Raw genomic sequence first — 21,033 nt, 5'->3', positions numbered from 1 at the left:
GCCATGTCACTGTCAAGTCTGACGAGTCCTCTTCTGACTGGGATTCCTCTGATGGATCCTTGAGTGGAACGCCTACTGCTGCTGTTGTTACTGCTGGCGCTGCTGCTGTTGTTGCTGCTGGGAGTTGATCGTCATCCCAGAGGGGAAGTCGGAAGACCACTTGTACTACTTCCAGTAAGCAATTGACTGTCCAACAGTCCTTTGCGAGGAAGATGAAATATCACAGCAGTCATCCTGTTGCAAAGCGGATAACTCAGGTCTTGGCAGCTGTGTTGGTGTTAGACGTGCGTCCGGTATCCGGCGTTAGTTCACAGGCAATTAGAGAATTTCTTGAGGTAGTGTGTCCCCGGTACCAAATACCATCTAAGTTACACTTCTCTAGGCAGGCGATACCGAGAATGTACACAGACGTCAGAAAAAGACTCACCAGTGTCCTAAAAAAATGCAGTTGTACCCAGTGTCCACTTAACCACGGACATGTGGACAAGGGGAGCAGGGCAGACTAAGGACTTTATGACTGTGACAGCCCACTGGGTAGATGTATTGCCTCCCGCAGCAAGAACAGCAGCGGCGGCACCAGTAGCAGCATCTCGCAAACGCCAACTCGTTCCTAGGCAGGCTACGCTTTGTATCACCGCTTTCCATAAGAGGCACATAGCTGACAACCTCTTACGGAAACTGAGGAACATCATTGCAGATTGGCTTACCCCAATTGGACTCTCCTGGGGATTTGTGACATCGGACAACGCCACTAATATTGTGCGTGCATTACAATTGGGCAAATTCCAGCACGTCCCATGTTTTGCACATACATTGAATTTTGTGGTGCAGAATTATTTAAAAAACGACAGGGGCGTGCAAGAGATGCTATCGGTGGCCAGAAGAATTGCGGGCCACTTTCGTCATTCAGCCACCGCATGCCGAAGCCTGGAGAAGCAGCAAACACTCCTAAACCTGCCCCGTCATCAGCTGAAGCAAGAGGTGGTAACGAGGTGGAATTCAACCCTCTATATGCTTCAGAGGATGGAGGAGCAGCAAAAGGCCATTCAAGCCTATACATCTGCCTACGATATAGGCAAAGGAGGGGGAATGTACCTGACTCAAGCGCAGTGGAGAATGATTTCAACGTTGTGCAAGGTTCTGCAACCCTTTGAACTTGCCACACGTGAAGTCAGTTCAGACACTGCCAGCCTAGTCAGGTCATTCCCCTCATCAGGCTTTTGCAGAAGCAGCTGGAGTGATTGAAGGAGGAGCTAAAACGTAGCGATTCTGCTAGGCATGTGGGACTTGTGGATGGAGCCCTTCATTCGCTTAACCAGGATTCACGGGTGGTCAATCTGTTGAAATCAGAGCACTACATTTTGGCCACCGTGCTCGATCCTAGATTTAAAGACTACGTTGTATCTCTCTTTCCGGCAGACACAAGTCTGCAGATGTTCAAAGACCTGCTGGTGAGACACTTGTCAAGTCAAGCGGAACGTGACCCACCAACAGCTCCTCCTTCATTTTCTCCAGCCACTGGAGCTGCCCGGAAAATGATCAGATTTCCAAAACCACCCGCTGGCGGTGATGCAGGGCAGTCAGGAGAAAGTGCTGACATCTGGTCCGGACTGAAGGACCTGCCAACGATTACTGACATGTCGTCTGCTGTCACTGCATATGATTCTGTCACCATTGAAAGAATGGTGGTGGATTATATGAGTGACCGCATCCAAGTAGGCACGTCAGACAGTCCGTACATATACTGGCAGGAAAAAAAGGCAATTTGGAGGCCCTTGCACAAACTGGCTTTATTTTACCTAAGTTGCCCCCCCTCCAGTGTGTACTCCGAAAGAGTGTTTAGTGCAGCCGGCCACTTTGTCAGCGATCGGCGTACGAGGTTACTTCCACAAAATGTGGAGAAGATGATGTTCATCAAAATGAATTATAATCAATTCCTCCATGGAGACATTCACCAGCAATTGCCTCCAGAAAGTACACAGGGACCTGAGATGGTGGATTCCAGTGGGGACAAATTAATACTCTGTGAGGAGGGGGATGTACACAGTAAAAAGGGTGATGAATCGGAGGATGAGGTGGACATCTTGCCTCCGTAGAGCCAGTTTGTGCAAGGAGAGATTGATTGCTTCTTTTTTTGGTGGGGGCCCAAACCAACCAGTCATTTCAGCCACAGTCGTGTGGCAGACCCTGTCGCTGAAATGATGGGTTTGTTAAAGTGTGCATGTCCTGTTTATACAACATAAGGGTGGGTGGGAGGTCCCAAGGACAATACCATCTTGCACCTCTTTTATTTATTTATTTATCTTTGCATCATGTGATGTTTGGGGCTAATTTTAAAAAGTGCCATCCTGTCTGACACTGCAGTGCCACTCCTAGATTGGCCAGGTGTTTGTGCCGGCCACTTGGGTCGCTTAGCTTAGTCATCCAGTGACCTCGGTGCAAATTTTAGGACTAAAAATAATATTGTGAGGTGTTCAGAATAGACTGGAAATGAGTGGAAATTGTGGTTATTGAGGTTAATAATACTATGGGATCAAAATTACCCCCAAATTCTATGATTTAAGCTGTTTTGAGGGTTTTTTGTAAAAAAACACCCGAATCCAAAACACCCGGGAGGTTTTGCCAAAACACGTCCGAATCCAAAACACGGCTGCAGAACAGAATCCAAAACCAAAACCCGAAAAATTTCCGGTGCACATCTCTAGTAATGAGTGAAATTGACTCATTACATACAGCCTGTGCTGTGTGTGCGCCGCGCTGGGTAGGAGAGCTGAAGCGCCGGAGTCAGCAGAGAAGGAGGAGGAGGGAGGGGGACTGGAGCTGCAGCAGCGCTATGTAATTGGTAGCAGCGCCGCTGCAGCAGTCCCCTCTCCTTCTGTATTGGCTGCCCAGCACTGCTGTGAATGCTGGGATGAGGTTCCTACCTCCCAGCATTCACAGCGGTGTCGGGCAGCCAATATGGAAAGAGAGGGATTGCTGCAGCGGTGCCATTACCAATTACATAGCGCTGCTGCGGCTCCAGTCCCCATCCCTCCTCCTCCTTCTCCCCTGCCTGCACCGAGGGATCTGCCAGCACGAGGAGCGATGGTAAGTATTTCTCTCTCTCTCTATCTATTCTGAAAAGGGGGACGCTGTCTGCTGTAATGTGTAAAAAGGGGACGCTGTCTGCCGTAATGTGTAAAAAGAAGACGCTGTCTGTCGTAATGTGTAAAAAGGGGATGCTGTCTGCCATAATGTGCAAAAAGGAGATGCTGTCTGCTGTAACGTGTAAAAAAGGGAACGCTGTCTGCTGTAACGTGTAAAAAGGGGAACGCTGTCTGCTGTAATGTGTAAAAAGGGGAACGCTGTCTTCCGTAATGTGTAAAAAGGGGGACGCTGTCTGCCGTAATGTGTAAAAAGGGGGACGCTGTCTGCCGTAATGTGTAAAAAGGGTGCGCTGTCTGCCGTAATGTGTAAAAAGGGTGCGCTGTCTGCCGTAATGTGTAAAAAGGGGGACGCTGCCTGCTGTAATGTGTAAAAAGGGGACGCTGTCTGCCGTAATGTGTAAAAAGGGGACGCTGTCTGCCGTAATGTGTAAAAAGAAGACGCTGTCTGTCGTAATGTGTAAAAAGGGGATGCTGTCTGCCATAATGTGCAAAAAGGAGATGCTGTCTGCTGTAACGTGTAAAAAAGGGAACGCTGTCTGCTGTAACGTGTAAAAAGGGGAACGCTGTCTGCTGTAATGTGTAAAAAGGGGAACGCTGTCTTCCGTAATGTGTAAAAAGGGGGACGCTGTCTGCCGTAATGTGTAAAAAGGGGGACGCTGTCTGCCGTAATGTGTAAAAAGGGTGCGCTGTCTGCCGTAATGTGTAAAAAGGGTGCGCTGTCTGCCGTAATGTGTAAAAAGGGGGACGCTGCCTGCTGTAATGTGTAAAAAGGGGACGCTGTCTGCCGTAATGTGTAAAAAGGGGGATGCTGTCTGCTGTAATTTGCAAAAAGGGGGACCGCTGTCTGCCGTAATGTGTAAAAAGGGGACGCTGGGGCGTGGCTTGGCCGAGCATGGAGTAGGAAGCTAGGAGTTAGAGCTCCGTATATCCTGCCTTTTATATCCTGCTTTCCCCGCTAGTGCCTACCAATAACCCGGCTCAGACGTTGTGGCTTTTGACCCTGCTCACATTGAGGGGTCTGTGGGACGGTGTTTCTGCTCTGGGAAGCCGCTGGACGCATCGCGGCCTACACCGCTCGGCATCACTCCTTCCGCCCGGCGCCATCTTGGGAATCAGCGGCGGAGTCCGGAGCCGCGCTGGGACGGGGCTCCCTCCACTCGCACCATCTGCTGTTTTCGGCTGAACCGGAGATTGCTGTGTGCCCCTGTCTCCTTTCACCTTGCGTTTGGCGGACTGCAGGCCCCTCTGTGGCGGTGATAGCTGCTGGCGGTGCGGGGGTACATCTGCCTACACGGGCCGTCTCTCCTCACATCCCCTGCCTTCCTGCGCTGCTGATCGGAGCCTCCCAGCCTGCATTACTCTGCCTGCAGGGCTGCCTTGATACCTACAACTACCCTGCTCTACCCACATTGCTGGGTGACGTTTCCATATCTACACTACTCTCTGAGGGGGTCCACTCAAAAGCCTGCTGTTGATTATACTGCCTGACTGCTGACATTACAGATTTCCTTTCCCCTGCCTGGGTTTATTCAACTGCGTGAGACTCTGGAGTCCTGGGGATTTTACAACCTGTGGTGAGCACGTACTGTTTATTCTATATCATTTAATCTGCCCGTCTCCCATCATGGTGCGTGGGGGCAGTGCTGCTGCTGCTACCGCTGCTGCTAAACTTGAAAAATATGCTAGAGGCTCTCAATCCTCCTCCCAACCCACCAGGGCTGCTGCTCCCCCATCCCCCTCTTCCCCTTCGGAATCAACACCTCGGGAAGACGACACGTCTCAGTCGACGCAGCAAATTCTCTTAGCCATATCCACATCCGAGCACAGAGTCATGGATAAAATTGGCCAAGTACAGGTGGATATTACTTTAATCAGGCATGACATGCAAAAGATTCGTGAACGGGTGGGGGAGGCGGAACACCGTATCTCCGACCTAGAAGACGTCACCAATCCTCTCAAAGACAGTTTCCAGCCTCACAACTCAGATGTCGGCAGTTAAGGCGAAGCTCTCCGATATTGAAGGAAGACTGCGTCGTAATAACGTTCGCTTTGTGGGCCTCCCGGAGAGAGTGGAGGGCTCCTCCCCAGAATCCTTCCTTGAAACATGGCTTCTCCGTCTATTTCAACGCGATGACTTTGGTCCTCAGTTCTCTGTGGAGAGGGCCCATCGATTGCCTGCCAGGGCTCCTCCCCCGGGCGCGCCTGCACGCACTTTCATAGCCCGTTTTCTACATTACAGGGACCGGGATGCAGTCCTACGGCTGGCCCGTACACAGGGTCCTTTGAAATTTGACAACCATGATATTGCTGTCTACCCAGATTTTGCCGTGGAAGTCCAGAAGTCGCATACGCAGTTCCTACAGGTCAAGAGAAAGCTTCGTGATCATCAAATTCAATATGCCATGTTATTTCCGGCACGGTTGAGGGTGGTGTATGATGGCTCCACACACTTCTTCAATACCCCTCAAGAGGCGGAGGCCTGGCTTGAGCGCAGACCCAGGCCCCCTATTTAGGGACTGGTTCTCCCTCAGAGGACGCATTGACTGCTGGGTTCTGTACTCCTTCTAGTCCTATAGCGGGAATGATCTTTATTTCTAGGAGCTGAATGCTAGGATATAGCCTTTTTGTAGAGGCATTAGTTGTCTCTACTCCCTAGGGTTGTTATAGGTTCTCAGCCTTAGTTCAGTTAACGGTTTTTCTGGGATCCAGGCGTGTCTAGTTTGGGATGGATATGCAGGGAGGGGGGGGTTTGGGTTGTTCTGGGTTTGTTCTTTTTTTTGTACATGTATTGTCTTATGTGTCACTGTGCTATTTTTTTTTCTCGAACTGTAATGTGTCCATGATTTCGTTTATGTATGCCTTCTGCTCTCCGTATGCTCCGCCTGTGTGCTGGCGGGGGGTCGTAGTGATCCCTTTGCTTCTCTCCCCTCTATGTTATGGGTTCCTCTCTTTTGCGCGCCTTGCTTGCCTTGGATTTTCTTCTTCCCCTCCCTCTCCGCATTTGCCCCTTGCCCTTTTTCTCCTCCTGTCCTTTCTCTTTTGTATCTATGGCTGCAGGGGTTGATGGGCTCCGCATACTCGGCTGGAATGTGAGGGGCCTGAATGACCGCATTAAGCGGGCGCTGGTTTTGTCTCAGGTGAGAAAATATAGGGCAGATATCATATGCCTTTCCGAAACGCATCTAGTTGGTACTAAAACCTTGGCTCTCAGGAAGCCCTGGGTGGGTCTCTCCTATCACTCCACCTTCTCTGCTAACTCCAGGGGGGTTTCAGTTTTGGTGCGGAAGTCGGTTAATTTCCACTTGGTTCATAGCCAAATTGACCAATATGGCAGATATGTATTTCTTAGGGCCTATGTTAACCGTACACTTTTACACATACTTGCTGTCTACGTCCCTCCCCCCTACAATAATGAGGTACTCAGGCAGGCGATGTCGTTTCTTGCTACTTCTCCCTCGGCTCCGGTCCTTTGCATCGGTGACTTCAATAATGTTTTGGATAAAGTCTTAGATAGATGGACTGAGCTTCCCCCTTCCCTACCCTCTGCCTCCCCGTCCCCCACTCCGTTCGCAAGGTTGATTTCCGAGCTTGGACTCCTGGATATTTGGAGGTTGAGACACCCTAATCAACTCCAATACTCCTGCCACTCGGCCAGCTTTCACTCGTTTTCGAGAATAGACTAGGCCCTCGTCTCCCCTGATCTCACTGCTAGAATACTGGATGCCCAGTACCTTCAGAGAGGAATCTCGGATCACTCACCTGTGCTGGTGGTCCTGGATTCTGTTCCTCCCCGTGGGGCTAAGCTCTGGAAGTTGAATCCCTTCTGGTTGACCTTGCTAACTGACCACGAGGCCTTGCTTAACGAATGGAGTGATTTTGGGGTTCATAATGCGTCCTGTTCTGATCCACTGGTTAAACATGACGCATTTAAAGCTTCACTAAGGGGCTCCTTCATACGACAAATAGCTAATGTCAAGAAATATAGTAGAGAAGAGGAGATGCGCCTGGAGCTTGCCTGTTCCCAATCCGAATCTACTTACCTCACTACTAGGACCCTTGATGATCGGGCAAGTTGGGATTTGGCCAGGAAAGCCTGGTCTGACCACTTGCTTGATAAATCAAAGCGCAAATTACTTTTCTCCCAGCACGCCCTGTATTCACAATCGGACACGGGGGGTAGTTACTTGGCATTTCTGGCTAGGGGAGAGAGAACGGGGGGTTCCATTCAGCAGATCTGTGATACTCAGGGCGAAATGGTATATGCCACTCCTGAAATGGCCCAGGTCTTCCAGTCCTTTTATTCCTCGCTATATGCCTCTAGAGTCGCCTATACCCCCACTCAACTACAGCAATATCTTTCAGACATTACCCTGCCACAACTATCTCAACAATCTGTAGATATTTTGGATGCTAATATTACCCCAGAGGAAGTTGAGGCTGCTATTGCCTCCTTCCCTAACAAAAAGGCCCCGGGTAGCGACGGTATACCGGTTGAAGTTTATAAACAATATCGTGCATACTTTGTCCCCTATCTTTTGACTCTCTTTAATACATTGCTGGAGGGCGCTCGTCTACCTCCCTCTATGTCTGAAGCTATTATCGTGGTGATCCTTAAACCGGGTAAAGACCCTACGGCCCCGGAATCCTACCGCCCGATCTCATTGCTACCTACTGATGTCAAAATTTTGGCCAAAATTCTGGCACTTAGACTCAATAGTGTTATCACTTCGATTATACATGATGATCAGACAGGATTTATGCCAGGCAAGTCCACCCTCCAAAATTTGAGGCGACTGTTCTGTCACCTGCAGATGGGGGACCGCCCCGAGTCGGAGGCTGTGGTGGTTTCCTTGGATGCTGCCAAGGCCTTCGACTCTGTGGAGTGGGTGTATTTGTGGGAGGTACTTAGACGGTTTGCTTTTGGCCCCAAATTCATACGCTGGGTACAATTACTCTATTCCTCCCCCGTGGCTCGGATATCTGTCAATGGCTATGTGACCTCCCCGTTTGCCTTGTCCCGTGGTACCAGACAGGGCTGCCCACTCTCCCCTGCCCTTTTTGCCCTGGCTGTAGAGCCATTGGCATGTTTCATCAGAGCGTCCCCTGATGTTAGGGGCATCACCATTGACGGACATGAGGATGTCATTGCATTATATGCCGATGACATGCTCTTGTTCCTCAGAGACCCTGATGCTTCCCTGACCTCCCTTCTGGGTATTGTTGATACATTTGGTCTCTACTCCGGCCTGACTATCAACTGGAATAAGTCTAATGTCTTTCCCATCTCTGGTATTCTTCCTGACCCGTTGCCAGATGTGTCCTCCTTGACCTGGACCCTTCGCTTTCAGTATCTTGGTGTCTGGATCACTCCTAATGTTAAGTCTTTTGTACACCAAAACATTGACCAGGTCACGATGGATCTGAAGCGACGGGTTCATGTATGGAAGAAGCTTCCCCTTACTGTCACGGGTCGCATTAACCTTATTAAGATGGTGATGCAACCGAAGTATCTTTATTTATTGCAGCACTCTCCTACTTATATCCCCAAGAAAATATTCACTAATATTGATAGTGTACTTTCCTCCTTTGTTTGGGGCGACAAAACGCCTAGGGTTGCCCTGAGAGCTCTGGTTAAGGCTAAATCGGATGGAGGCTTGGGCTTTCCCAATCTCCGGGCTTATTATATAGCTGCTCAGCTTGCACACCTGTCTAATTGGATTCTCAACAGGGATAGTCTCACATTTGAGAGATTCTTTGCCGAGTGTGTGGGGTCTCATTTCTCCCCTCTCCAGTTTCTTCTTTCTGCCTCTTCTACTGCTGGTCTTCCTCCTTTGCTACGACAATCGCTGCTTGTGTGGCGTCAGGCTCACTCCTATTACTCATGGCAGGGCACAGACTCTGACACGCCACTCTGGTTCAATCCAAGATATATGGAGTTGTTGCAACTCTCACAGGACAACATATGGATTGGGGCAGGCCTTACCACAGTCTTGCAACTATTTGATAACGGTGTTCTCAAGTCTTTCGCACAACTGAAGGAGGAGCTTGAAATATCCAATAGATCCTTTTATCGCTATCTACAGCTCCGCCACGCGGTGCAGGCACAGTTTGGGGCCTCACCCCCGCCCATTTCTGACTCCCCGATTAAAGATATGGTTAGGAATTTAGGTGCAAGACACCAAGTTTCCATTCTATATAGTAGTCTGAATGCACACATCTGTCCGAATATATTTGATCAACTTAAACTCAAATGGGAACAAGACATTGGCCCAATTGCAGATGACCAATGGCTACAGGTGTTGAGCTCACTTAAATACTCCACTCAGTGTATCAAATATCAGCAGGTTTATTTTTATGTTCTACATAGGACATACAGAACTCCAGTTTCTCTGTATAAAGCAGGCCTACGGCCTGATAGTACCTGCCCCAGATGTGGTGCCCCTGAATCTACTTTTTGGCACCTATTATGGCTGTGCCCCACTGTGTATGCCTTTTGGGCAGCAGTTTGGGCGGACGTTCTGCTCACTGAACCTACGCTCCCCCCCCTCTCTCCTACTATATGTATGTTTGCGCTAGACTTAGAGGAATCCTACTGCCCTGCACTATACAAATATGTTCTTTGCCTGACTACCTTAGCTAAGGTGATTATAGCGCGTAACTGGTTTGCTACCTCTTCCCCCAGTGTGTACAACTGGCGAGCCCTAGTAAATGAGGTGTCAGGACACGAGAGGTTTACACATAGATCTAGAGGGACCCTACCCCATTACTTTAGCAAGTGGGATAGGTGGAATACCTCCCGTCTGGCTACAACTGGAGCAATATTCTCTGACTGATTGAGGCTTCGTATTTGAATTTACAATGTTGCCGTGACGCTTATTCCATGTGACACTGTGACACAGATGGTATTAATTACTGTATTTTTTCTGCAATGTGTGTTTTTTTTTTTTTTTTTTTTCCTTCTCTTCTCTTTCTTTCTCCCTCTGTTTTGATTGTTGTTCTGGTTTTGTTCTGCATTTAATGTTGTTGTTTTTTTTTTTCTTTTTACCTTGTCCCTGTGCAAAACTCTAATAAAAAATTACACAAGTAAAAAAAAAAAAAAAAAAGGGGGACGCTGTCTGCCGTAATGCGTAAAAAGGGGGACGCTGTCTGCCATAATGTGTAAAAAGGGGGACTGTCTGCTGTAATGAGTAAAAGGGGCTCTACCTGGTGTAGTGGCGCTACTGTGCAGCATAATTTGAATAATGGAGACTACTGTGCAACGTAGTATGAATTGGTATTATTTTGTGGCCATACCCCTTCCCCATGAAGCCACGCCCCTATATATTTTTTGTGCACTAGTGGCGCGCACTGCCCCTATCTTGCATGGGGTGGGGGCTCCAATGCCGTTTTTTGCACACAGCGCTAAAATGCCTAGCTACGGCACTGAAGGGCTCCATCCACAAGTCCCACATACTTTGCGGAATCGCTCTGTTTTAGCTCCTCCTTCAATTTCTCCAGCTGCTTCTGCAAAAGCCTGATGAGGGGAATGACCTGACTCAAGCTGGCAGTGTCTGAACTGACTTCACGTGTGGCAAGTTCGAAGGGTTGGGGAACCTTGCACAAGATGGAAAACATTCTCCACTGCGCTTGAGTCAGGTGCATTCCCCCTCTTCTGCCTATATCGTAGGTGGATGTATAGGCTTGAATGGCCTTTTGCTGCTCCTCCATCCTCTGAAGCATATAGAGTGTTGAATTCCACCTCGTTACCGCCTCTTGCTTCAGGTGATGGCAGGGCAGGTTCAGGAGTGTTTGATGGCACTCCGGTCTTCGGCACACGGTGGCTGTATGCCGAAAGTGGCCCACAATTTTTCGGCCCACCGACAGCATCTCCTGCATGCTCCTGTCATTTTTCAAAAAATTCTGCACCACCAAATTAATTATATGTTCAAAACATGGGACATGCTGGAATTTGCCCAGAGGTAATGAACGCACAATATTGGTGGCGTTGTCAGATATCACAAATCCCCAGGAGAGTCTAGTTGGGGTAAACCATTGTGCAATGATGTCCCTCAGTTTCCATAAGAGGTTGTCAGCTGTGTGCCTCTTATGGAGAGCGGTGATACATAGCATAGCCTGTCTAGGAACGAGTTGGCCTTTGTGAGATGCTGCTACTGGCGCCGCTGCTGTTGTTGCTGCGGGAGACAATACCTCTATTCAGTGGGCTGTCACAGTCATATAGTCCTTAGTCTGCCCTGTTCCACTTGTCCACATGTCTGTGGTTAAGTGGACAGTGGGTAGAACTGCATTTTTTTTTTAGGACACAGAGGACACTTTTTCTGACGTCTCTGTATATTCTCGGCATCGCCTGCCTAGAGAAGTGGAACCTAGATGGTATTTGGTACTGGGGACACACTACCTCAAACAATTCTCTAAGTCCCACTGAACTAATAGCAGATATGGGATGCACGTCTAACACTAACATAGCTGTCAAGGCCTCAGTTATCCGCTTTGCAACAGGATGACTGCTGTCATATTTTATCTTCCTCACAAAGGACTGTTGGACAGTCAATTGCTTACTGGAAGTAGTAAAATGGTCTTCCGACTTCCCCTTTGGGATGACGATCGACTCCCAGCAGCAACAACCGCAGCGGCAGCAACAGCAGTAGTAGGCGTATCACTCAAGGATCCTCTGGAGGAATCCCAGTTAGGAGAGGACTCCTCAGTCTTGCCAGTGACATGGCCTGCAGGCAGTGCCATCACTAGGCATTTTAGCACTGTGTGCAAGAAATGGCATTGGCGCCCCCACTCCCCTTATGCAAGATAGGGGCAGTGCACGCCGCAGGCACGCAAAAAATATATAGGGGCGTATCCAAGCATTCACAGCAGCGCCGGGCAGCCAATGCGGAAGGAGAGGAGACTGCTGCAGCTGCGCTTCATGGGGAGGGGGCGTGGCCACAAAATAATACCAATTCATACTACGGTGCACAGTACTCTCCATTATTCAAATTCCGCTGCACAGTAGCACCACTACACCAAGTAGAGCCCCTTTTACACATTACGGCAGCCAGTCCCCCTTTTTACACATTACGGCAGCCAGTCCCCCTTTTTACACATTACGGCAGACAGCGTCCCCTTTTTACACATTACAGCAGACAGCGTCCCCCTTTTTACACATTTACGGCAGACAGCATCCCCCTTTTTACACAGTACGGCAGACAGGGTCCCTTTTTACACATTACGGAAAACCTTCCCCCTTTTTACACATTACGGCAGACAGCGCCCCCTTTTTACACATTACGGCAGACAGTCCCCCTTTTTACACATTACAGCAGGCAGCGTCTCCTTTTTACACATTATGGCAGACAACGTCCCCTTTTTTACACATTACGGCAGACAGCGTCCCTTTTTTACACATTACGTCAGACAGTCCCCCTTTTTACACATTACAACAGACAGCGTCCCCTTTTTACACATTACGGCAGACAGTCTCCCTTTTTACACATTACAGCAAGCAGCGTCCCCTTTTTACACATTACGGCAGACAGCGTCCCCTTTTTTACACATTACAGCAGACAGCGTCCCCTTTTTACACATTACGGCAGACAACGTCCCCTTTTTTACACATTACGGCAGACAGCGTCCCCCTTTTTACACATTACGGCAGTCAGCGTCCCCCTTTTTACACATTGTGGCAGACAGCATCCCCTTTTTACACATTGTGGCAGAGAAAGAGAGAGATACCTACCATCTCTCCCCGCTGGCAGTCAGGCTCCTCGGTGCTGGCAGATCCCGGGCAGCCGCATGGGAGAAGGAGGAGGAGGGAGGGGGACTGGAGCCGCAGCAGCGCTATGTAATTGGTAGAGGCGCCGCTACAGCAGTCCCCTCTCCTTCCGCATTGGCTGGCTGGCCGCCACTGTGAATGCTGGGATGAGAGAAGTGCATCCCAGCATTCACAGCAGCGCCAGGCAGCCAATGTGGAAGGAGAGGAGACTGCTGCAGCGGCGCTACTACCAATTACATAGCGCTGCTGCGGCTCCAGTCCCCCTCCCTCCGGCACTCTGCTCTCCTCCAGTGCGGCGCATGGGCGCACACAGCACAGAACAGGCGGCTTGTAATGAGTCAATTTGACTCATTACATGTCGCTGCCCATTGCGCCCTCAGGACAATTGCGCTGTGTGCCAGGCACACCTGTCACACAATGGTAAAAAACAAAGAAGCGCTGTCATTGAAAGTATTATACAATTTATTAAAAATATATATATATGATAATCACAAAAATAAAACCTGGTATCCTGTAATTTGATAACACAGCATATATAGTATAGCAAGCATCAATACTTATTAGTAGCAGCAAATGATGGACATATTAACAAAATCCCCTAAAACGATATAACCACCTGTGCTTCAGATGGTAATATAGCACTTGTAATTAAAAAAAGGGCTCCTTGCTGGGAGCTCCACATGTGGGTTAATTAGACGTATAGGCTCATAAGATGATTTTATGGATTTAAAAGTCCATCCGTGGTGTAAATATAAACAGTTCACCTTTGTTTTGTCCACTTTATAATATCTGCTCCCAATACTTATTCCGTATTTTAGAAAAGGCTTTTTACGGGTGATTTTAATTAGCACAATTCCGTGCACAGCACAATGACATTTAAGCATGGAACGCTATTTTGACAGTCTCGTATTGTGCTTACCCCAGCCTCTGCTGATTGCAATTATTCGGTATTTCCTTTGAAAATGTTGGGCGCCGGCTGCCCACGCCGCTTGACTGCGGCACCGAAGGGATGAAATAAAGCAGAATGTATTGGTGAACTGAACGCTCGGAACCGCTCACTTGCAGTGATATAGCGGGAGCCGTCAGAGACGTGCCTGTAGCTGGAGCCGTTCGAAGACGTGCTTGTAGTCTCTGGTGGTGGAGAGAAGCAGGATACCAGACAGGATACTGGGAGGAATGCTTGACGCGTTTCTCAGCCTCAATCCTGGGGCTGTTTCATCAGAAGTACCGCCTCCAGATCCTTGGGCATTTTTATACTCCTAGCCTCACTAATCATTGATACAGCTGTCTATAAACAATTAAGCAATTAAAAACTGATATAATGAGTGTTTGCAAGCTTCTATTCATATAGCAAGACAATCTAGGGAAATATAAATAATAAAAGGTTTTTATACCTCGCCATTTAAATCATTATACAATATTTAGAATAAATAAAACCAAACAGTGAGGCAGGAGAATTATAACAAAACAATTATTAAAATTTAAATACATAAATATATATTTATGTATTTAAATTTTAATAATTGTTTTGTTATAATTCTCCTGCCTCACTGTTTGGTTTTATTTATTCTAAATATTGTATAATGATTTAAATGGCGAGGTATAAAAACCTTTTATTATTTATATTTCCCTAGATTGTCTTGCTATATGAATAGAAGCTTGCAAACACTCATTATATCAGTTTTTAATTGCTTAATTGTTTATAGACAGCTGTATCAATGATTAGTGAGGCTAGGAGTATAAAAATGCCCAAGGATCTGGAGGTGGTACTTCTGATGAAACAGCCCCAGGATTGAGGCTGAGAAACGCGTCAAGCATTCCTCCCAGTATCCTGTCTGGTATCCTGCTTCTCTCCACCACCAGAGACTACAAGCACGTCTTCGAACGGCTCCAGCTACAGGCACGTCTCTGACGGCTCCCGCTATATCACTGCAAGTGAGCGGTTCCGAGCGTTCAGTTCACCAATACATTCTGCTTTATTTCATCCCTTCGGTGCCGCAGTCAAGCGGCGTGGGCAGCCGGCGCCCAACATTTTCAAAGGAAATACCGAATAATTGCAATCAGCAGAGGCTGGGGTAAGCACAATACGAGACTGTCAAAATAGCGTTCCATGCTTAAATGTCATTGTGCTGTGCACGGAATTGTGCTAATTAAAATCACCCGTAAAAAGCCTTTTCTAAAATACGGAATAAGTATTGGGAGCAGATATTATAAAGTGGACAAAACAAAGGTGAACTGTTTATATTTACACCACGGATGGACTTTTAAATCCATAAAATCATCTTATGAGCCTATACGTCTAATTAACCCACATGTGGAGCTCCCAGCAAGGAGCCCTTTTTTTAATTACAAGTGCTATATTACCATCTGAAGCACAGGTGGTTATATCGTTTTAGGGGATTTTGTTAATATGTCCATCATTTGCTGCTACTAATAAGTATTGATGCTTGCTATACTATATATGCTGTGTTATCAAATTACAGGATACCAGGTTTTATTTTTGTGATTATCATATATATATATTTTTAATAAATTGTATAATACTTTCAATGACAGCGCTTCTTTGTTTTTTACCATTGTCCATGATTTTTTGAGGTTCAGCACCTCAAATTGAGAAGCTGCAGTCAATGTAAAGTATAGTTGTCTCATAGCCAATTTTACTAGCGCTCACTTGTTTTATTTTTACACCTGTCACACATGTAGTTACAGTGCTGCCTGCAGGACTACTGATGTTCCTGACTGAGGAGGAAGTTGCCGTTGAGGGAGTTGGTGGTGTGGCTTGCAGGAGCTTGGGTACAAGAGGAAGAAGGGATTTAGGTGTCAGTGGACTGCTTACACTCTTACCCAAAGTTTCACAACTTCGACAATGACTTCTGATGAATGCACTGCAGGTGACGTATAAGGGAGGATGTTACTAGTTGGTTAACGTCCTTACCCCTACTTATTACAGATTGACAGAGGCAACACACGGCTTGACACCTGTTGTCCGGATTTGTGGAGAAATAATTCCACACAAAAGAGGTGTCTTTTTTTGGTATTTTGCTCAGGAATCACAATGGGCTTATTCATCCCACGGACAACAGGTGTCTTCCCCGGTGCCTGATTTAAACAAACCACATCACCATCAGAATCCTCATCGTCAACTTCCTCCTCAAAACCAACAACACCCATATCCTCATCCTGGTGTACTTTAACAGTGACATCTTCAATTTGAATATCAGAAACTGGACTGTGGGTGCTCCTTCCAGCTCTTGCAGAGGGCGTGCAAATGGTGGAAGGAGCCACCTCTTCCTGTCCATTGTTGGGAAGGTCAGGCATCGCAACAGCCGACACACTTGGACTCTTCTTGGGGATTTGTGATACCATCTTAGAATGCAGTTCTTTGCTGTGCTTTTGCCAGCTTAACTCTTATCATTTTTCTAGTGGGAGGATGAGGGCTTCCATCGTCATGTGAAGCTGAACCACTAGTCATGAACATAGGCCAGGGCCTTAGTCGTTCCTTGCCACTCCGTGTCATAAATGGCATATTGGCAAGTTTACGTTTCTCCTCAGACTATTTAAATTTATTTTTGGGGGTTCTTTTTACTGAATGTTGCCTTTTTGGATTTTACATGCCCTCTACTATCACATTGGACATTGGCCTTGGCAGACGACGTTGATGGCATTTCATCGTCTATGTTATGAAGCAGCAGCTTCAACACTAGGAGGAAGTGCTTCTTGAACTTTCCCTATTTTATCCTCCATATTTTTGTTCTCCATTATTTTCTGGAGTTATATAACACAATATGCGGCACAGGAGAGCGTACCCATACACCACACAGGGCAAACCCTGTAAAAATTATATTTGGATTAAATATTAATAACCCCTTTATTTGGTGTAAAAAATATACAGCACAGGACACTACCACTGGTCTGATGCAGGACAACACAGCGACACTGTAAGGGACTTATTATACAGCAGCATTGGACTTATGGCTGCAGAGGACAACACCACTGTGACTGGTCACTGGACTGACTGATGCACAGGACACTACCACTGGTCTGATGCAGGACAACACAGCCACACTGTAAGGGACTTATGCAGCAGTACTGGACATATGGCAGCAGAGGACACCACCACTGTGACTGGTCACTGGACTGAGTGATGCACAGGACACTACCACTGGTCTGATGCAGGACAACACAGCAACATTGTAAGGGACTTATTTTACAGCAGCACTGGACATATGGCAGCAGAGGACACCACCACTGTGACTGGTCACTGGACTGACTGATGCACAGGACACTACCACTGGTCTGATGCAGGACAACACAGCAACACTGTAAGGGACTATACAGCAGCACTGGACATATGGCAGCAGAGGACACCACCACTGTGACTGGTCACTGGACTGAGTGATGCACAGGACACTACCACTGGTCTGATGCAGGACAACACAGCAACATTGTAAGGGACTTATTTTACAGCAGCACTGGACATATGGCAGCAGAGGACACCACCACTGTGACTGGTCACTGGACTGACTGATGCACAGGACACTACCACTGGTCTGATGCAGGACAACACAGCGACACTGTAAAGGACTTATTATACAGCAGCACCAGACATATGGCAGCAGAGGACACCACCACTGTGACTGGTCACTGGACTGACTGATGCACAGGACACTACCACTGGTCTGATGCAGAACAACACAGCAACACTGTAAGGGACTTATTATGCAGCAGCACTGGACATATGGCAGCAGAATACACCACCACTGTGACTGGTCACTGGACTGACTGATGCAGCTAAGACACTACACTGGACTGAGCCACACAAGACAGCACTATAATCGCCACCCCACTTTCCCACCCGCTCGGACACTGAGGACGGAGACACGTCCTATCACTACACTCTCCAGGACTGGAGTAAAAATGTCAGAGACGCGCGGCTCCTTATATGCAATCCAAACCCCGCGAGAATCCAACAGCGGGATGATTATGTTTTGCCTCGTTCTGGTTTCAGAGTCCAGCAGGAAAACCCGAGCCAGACTCGGATCCGGGCTCGGATAGTGAAGATCGGTAGGGTTCGGTTCTCTGAGAACCGAACCCGCTCATCTCTAATAATTAGGCATGTTACATAGCTGAGTAGGGCACCGCACATAGAGGGTGCTCAAGCTGCGACATGCAAGTCAGCTCAGCCGGCAGCCTGTGTCACTCTTTAAACACTGCCAGCCTGCTCATTCATTATTGCTGCTAGGCGGATGCGGCTACTCCCGGTGTATTTGCCTGTAAAGAGCAACGCGGCATCATGCTGCACATTACAACAAGCGCAAACTATTCTCAGGCCGGACACCACCACCGCATCGATGAGACATATTTGTGCAGGGACGGAGTGGGAACCCATGCATCAGCACCTGTCAGCGCTGCACTCACCACTCCAAGCCAGGAGTCAGATCCACAGGAGTGCACACCACCACCACCACATGGTAGGGACATGTAGGGACTTATTACAACACCCTTGTGTGTCTCTCACCCTATCGCTCCCCCCTCCCGTGTGCCTCTCACCTGCTCTCTCGCCCCGTGTGCTTCTCACCTGCTGTCCCCTTAGCTCTCCCCCGTGTGCTTCTCACCTGCTGTCCCCTTAGCTCTCCCCTATGTGCCTCTCGCCTGCTCTCTCCATAGCTCTCCCCCTGTGTGCCTCTCACCTGCTCTCTCCCTACCTCTTCACCGGCGCTCTCCCTTGCTCACCCCCACCCCCCCGTGTGCCTCTCACTTGCTCTCTCCCTATGTACTCTGCCAGATCCCTCACTTCTGCTTTGACCCCAAACTTGTTCTTGTGGAGTGCTGAGGGGCACTTTCAAAATTTGGATATGGGGCCCACAAAGGTCTAGTTACGCCCCTGCCCTACAGCAGCCACCAGCCTCACACTCACGCCCACAACCCAGCACTAAGACAAACATGTCCGTTCAGTGCACTCTCCACAGCCGGAGTGAAAATGGCGCCAATCACCGGGACCTTTATATAATCTAAAACCCCGCGAGAATCTGACAGCAGGATGATAACATTTTGCCTTGTTTTGGAATCTGAGTCTGGTGGGAAACCCCGAGCCAGACTCAGATCCGGCCTCGGATCTGAAAGTTCGGGTGGGTTGGGTTAGACTATACAAATAATATAGTGTGTATAATTTTTAATATGAACTATACATACTATGTGCTGGATGTAATGACGCTCGAGTTCGGCAGCCATGTAAGTGATTGCCCCTTTAAAAAACTCAGAGTTTGTTCGGCATCCCGCAAAGCCACCGGACTTGGGCATCATTACATCCAGTCCTATATTGTACTATCTTGTTGTGGGTGTGGTTGTTGGGTCGACAGTAATTAGGTCAACCACTATTGGTCGACTGTGACTAGGTCGACACCTGAAATAGGTCGACACTGTCATTAGGTCAACATGGAAAAGATAGACATGGAAAAATGTCGACATGATGTTTTTTTCTGTGTTTTTTCCGTAAAGTGATCGGGAACCCCAGTTAGTGCACCCGTGTCCCCTTGCATGGCTCGCTTCGCTCGCCATGCTTTGGGCAAGGTGCTTCGCTCTGCTGCGCTCGGCACAGGTTACTATTCCCAATCATAGTCCACGTGGATCGTAAAGTATGAAAAAGGTTTTAAAAAATGAGTGTCGACCTAAGTATTGTCAACCTAAAGACCGGACACCCTTGTTGTCTGGTCCACCCTGCACTGAGGGATTTTTCCTGCTATACTCCTGTGGAAGGACTCTGGAAACATTAAAGTCACTGGAAGCTTTAAATTATGAGCCTTGTTCAGTATGGTTGAATATAGGCCCAGTGTGCATGTGCAGGTAGGGAGATGCGATCGCATCTCAGTAATGTGAACGCTTCTGCCTGATTGGCAGGCAGAGGCATTCACGGGGAGGCGACATGGTGTTGCAGGTATGTTGCACCAAAAATGGGGTGGGTCCGGGCCATTTACGGGGTGGCCGTGTGGCATCACACGTGGCCGCTGCGATGGAGAAAATAGCGATGGACCAACTGCATTCGCAGCCAGGGGCGCTTCCCGAATTCAGCAATGCGATCGCAATTGAATTGTGATTGCTTTGATGGTGGCCATTTGCATGCTGGGCGACCTTGCCCTGTGTTGAGCGGCCCCTAGCATGCAAATTTAGCAAAACTGCAACTGCAGCTGAATAAGGCCCTATCTCTGTTAGAGTTTACAATATAAGTTTTCTGTACTACTGGATGACACTGTTCCTTTATATTTATGGTATCTGGCCAGAAAGTCAACAGTAGCTATGTTGACATTCATAATGTTGACACCACAATGACCGCCGGGACCTGGAGTAAGATGCAGAAGCCGCGAGGACAAGGTGAGACACCGCTAGACCACCATGACATGTTAGTCAACAGTTCATCATGGCAACATGCCAAAATTTTCATGTCGACCATTCATACCCAACGTCATTTTATAACCTACAAAATAATCTATCAACCCACTCTAACCAGCTTGATCTTGAATGAGCTCAATAACTCTAACTAAACCACTGAAATGTAATATAAACCTAAGAAACAATAGTTTACATGAAAAGATGACATTCTGACTCTTGACTGTAGGTTTGGACCAAAGCAGACCATAACCTATTGTAACACTGTAAGGGTACAAGGTGCCGTTTCCTGGAGTAAATTGCAGCACGCAGCAGCTGAGGAATCACACAAGTCCAGTTTGTGGTACAACTGGCCCCAGCCAGTTTTATTATACAGAAAATAAAACAAACACCAAAAGAAAATACCTTGCCTGTCCGGCACTAACTAAACACAAGATGTTCCTAACTATCACTAAACAAAAACACAGGGTTCTCCAGTAAACACTGTATAGCTCACTTGTATCAGGAAGCGTGTTTCTCTCACAGAGATCCTGCAGTCTTCCCAGGCAGTCTGCCCACATTAATCAGGCTAGAAGCCCTATAAGGCTCTTGCACAGCTGAAAGCCCTGATTAGCCCTCTGTGAGGCCAAAGATCCGAACTGGGCCCGATGTCTGGAACTCGCCCTATCTCTCTCTCAGGGCCCTGATCCAGCTTTTCCAGCAAACTGAAAAAGGTTCTAATAAAACAAAAGCATTTTCCTAGAA

Source organism: Pseudophryne corroboree, chromosome 1 (genome assembly GCF_028390025.1).
Source record: "Pseudophryne corroboree isolate aPseCor3 chromosome 1, aPseCor3.hap2, whole genome shotgun sequence".
Classification (NCBI taxonomy): Eukaryota; Metazoa; Chordata; class Amphibia; order Anura; family Myobatrachidae; genus Pseudophryne; species Pseudophryne corroboree.
Note: the sequence above shows the minus strand (reverse complement) of the source record.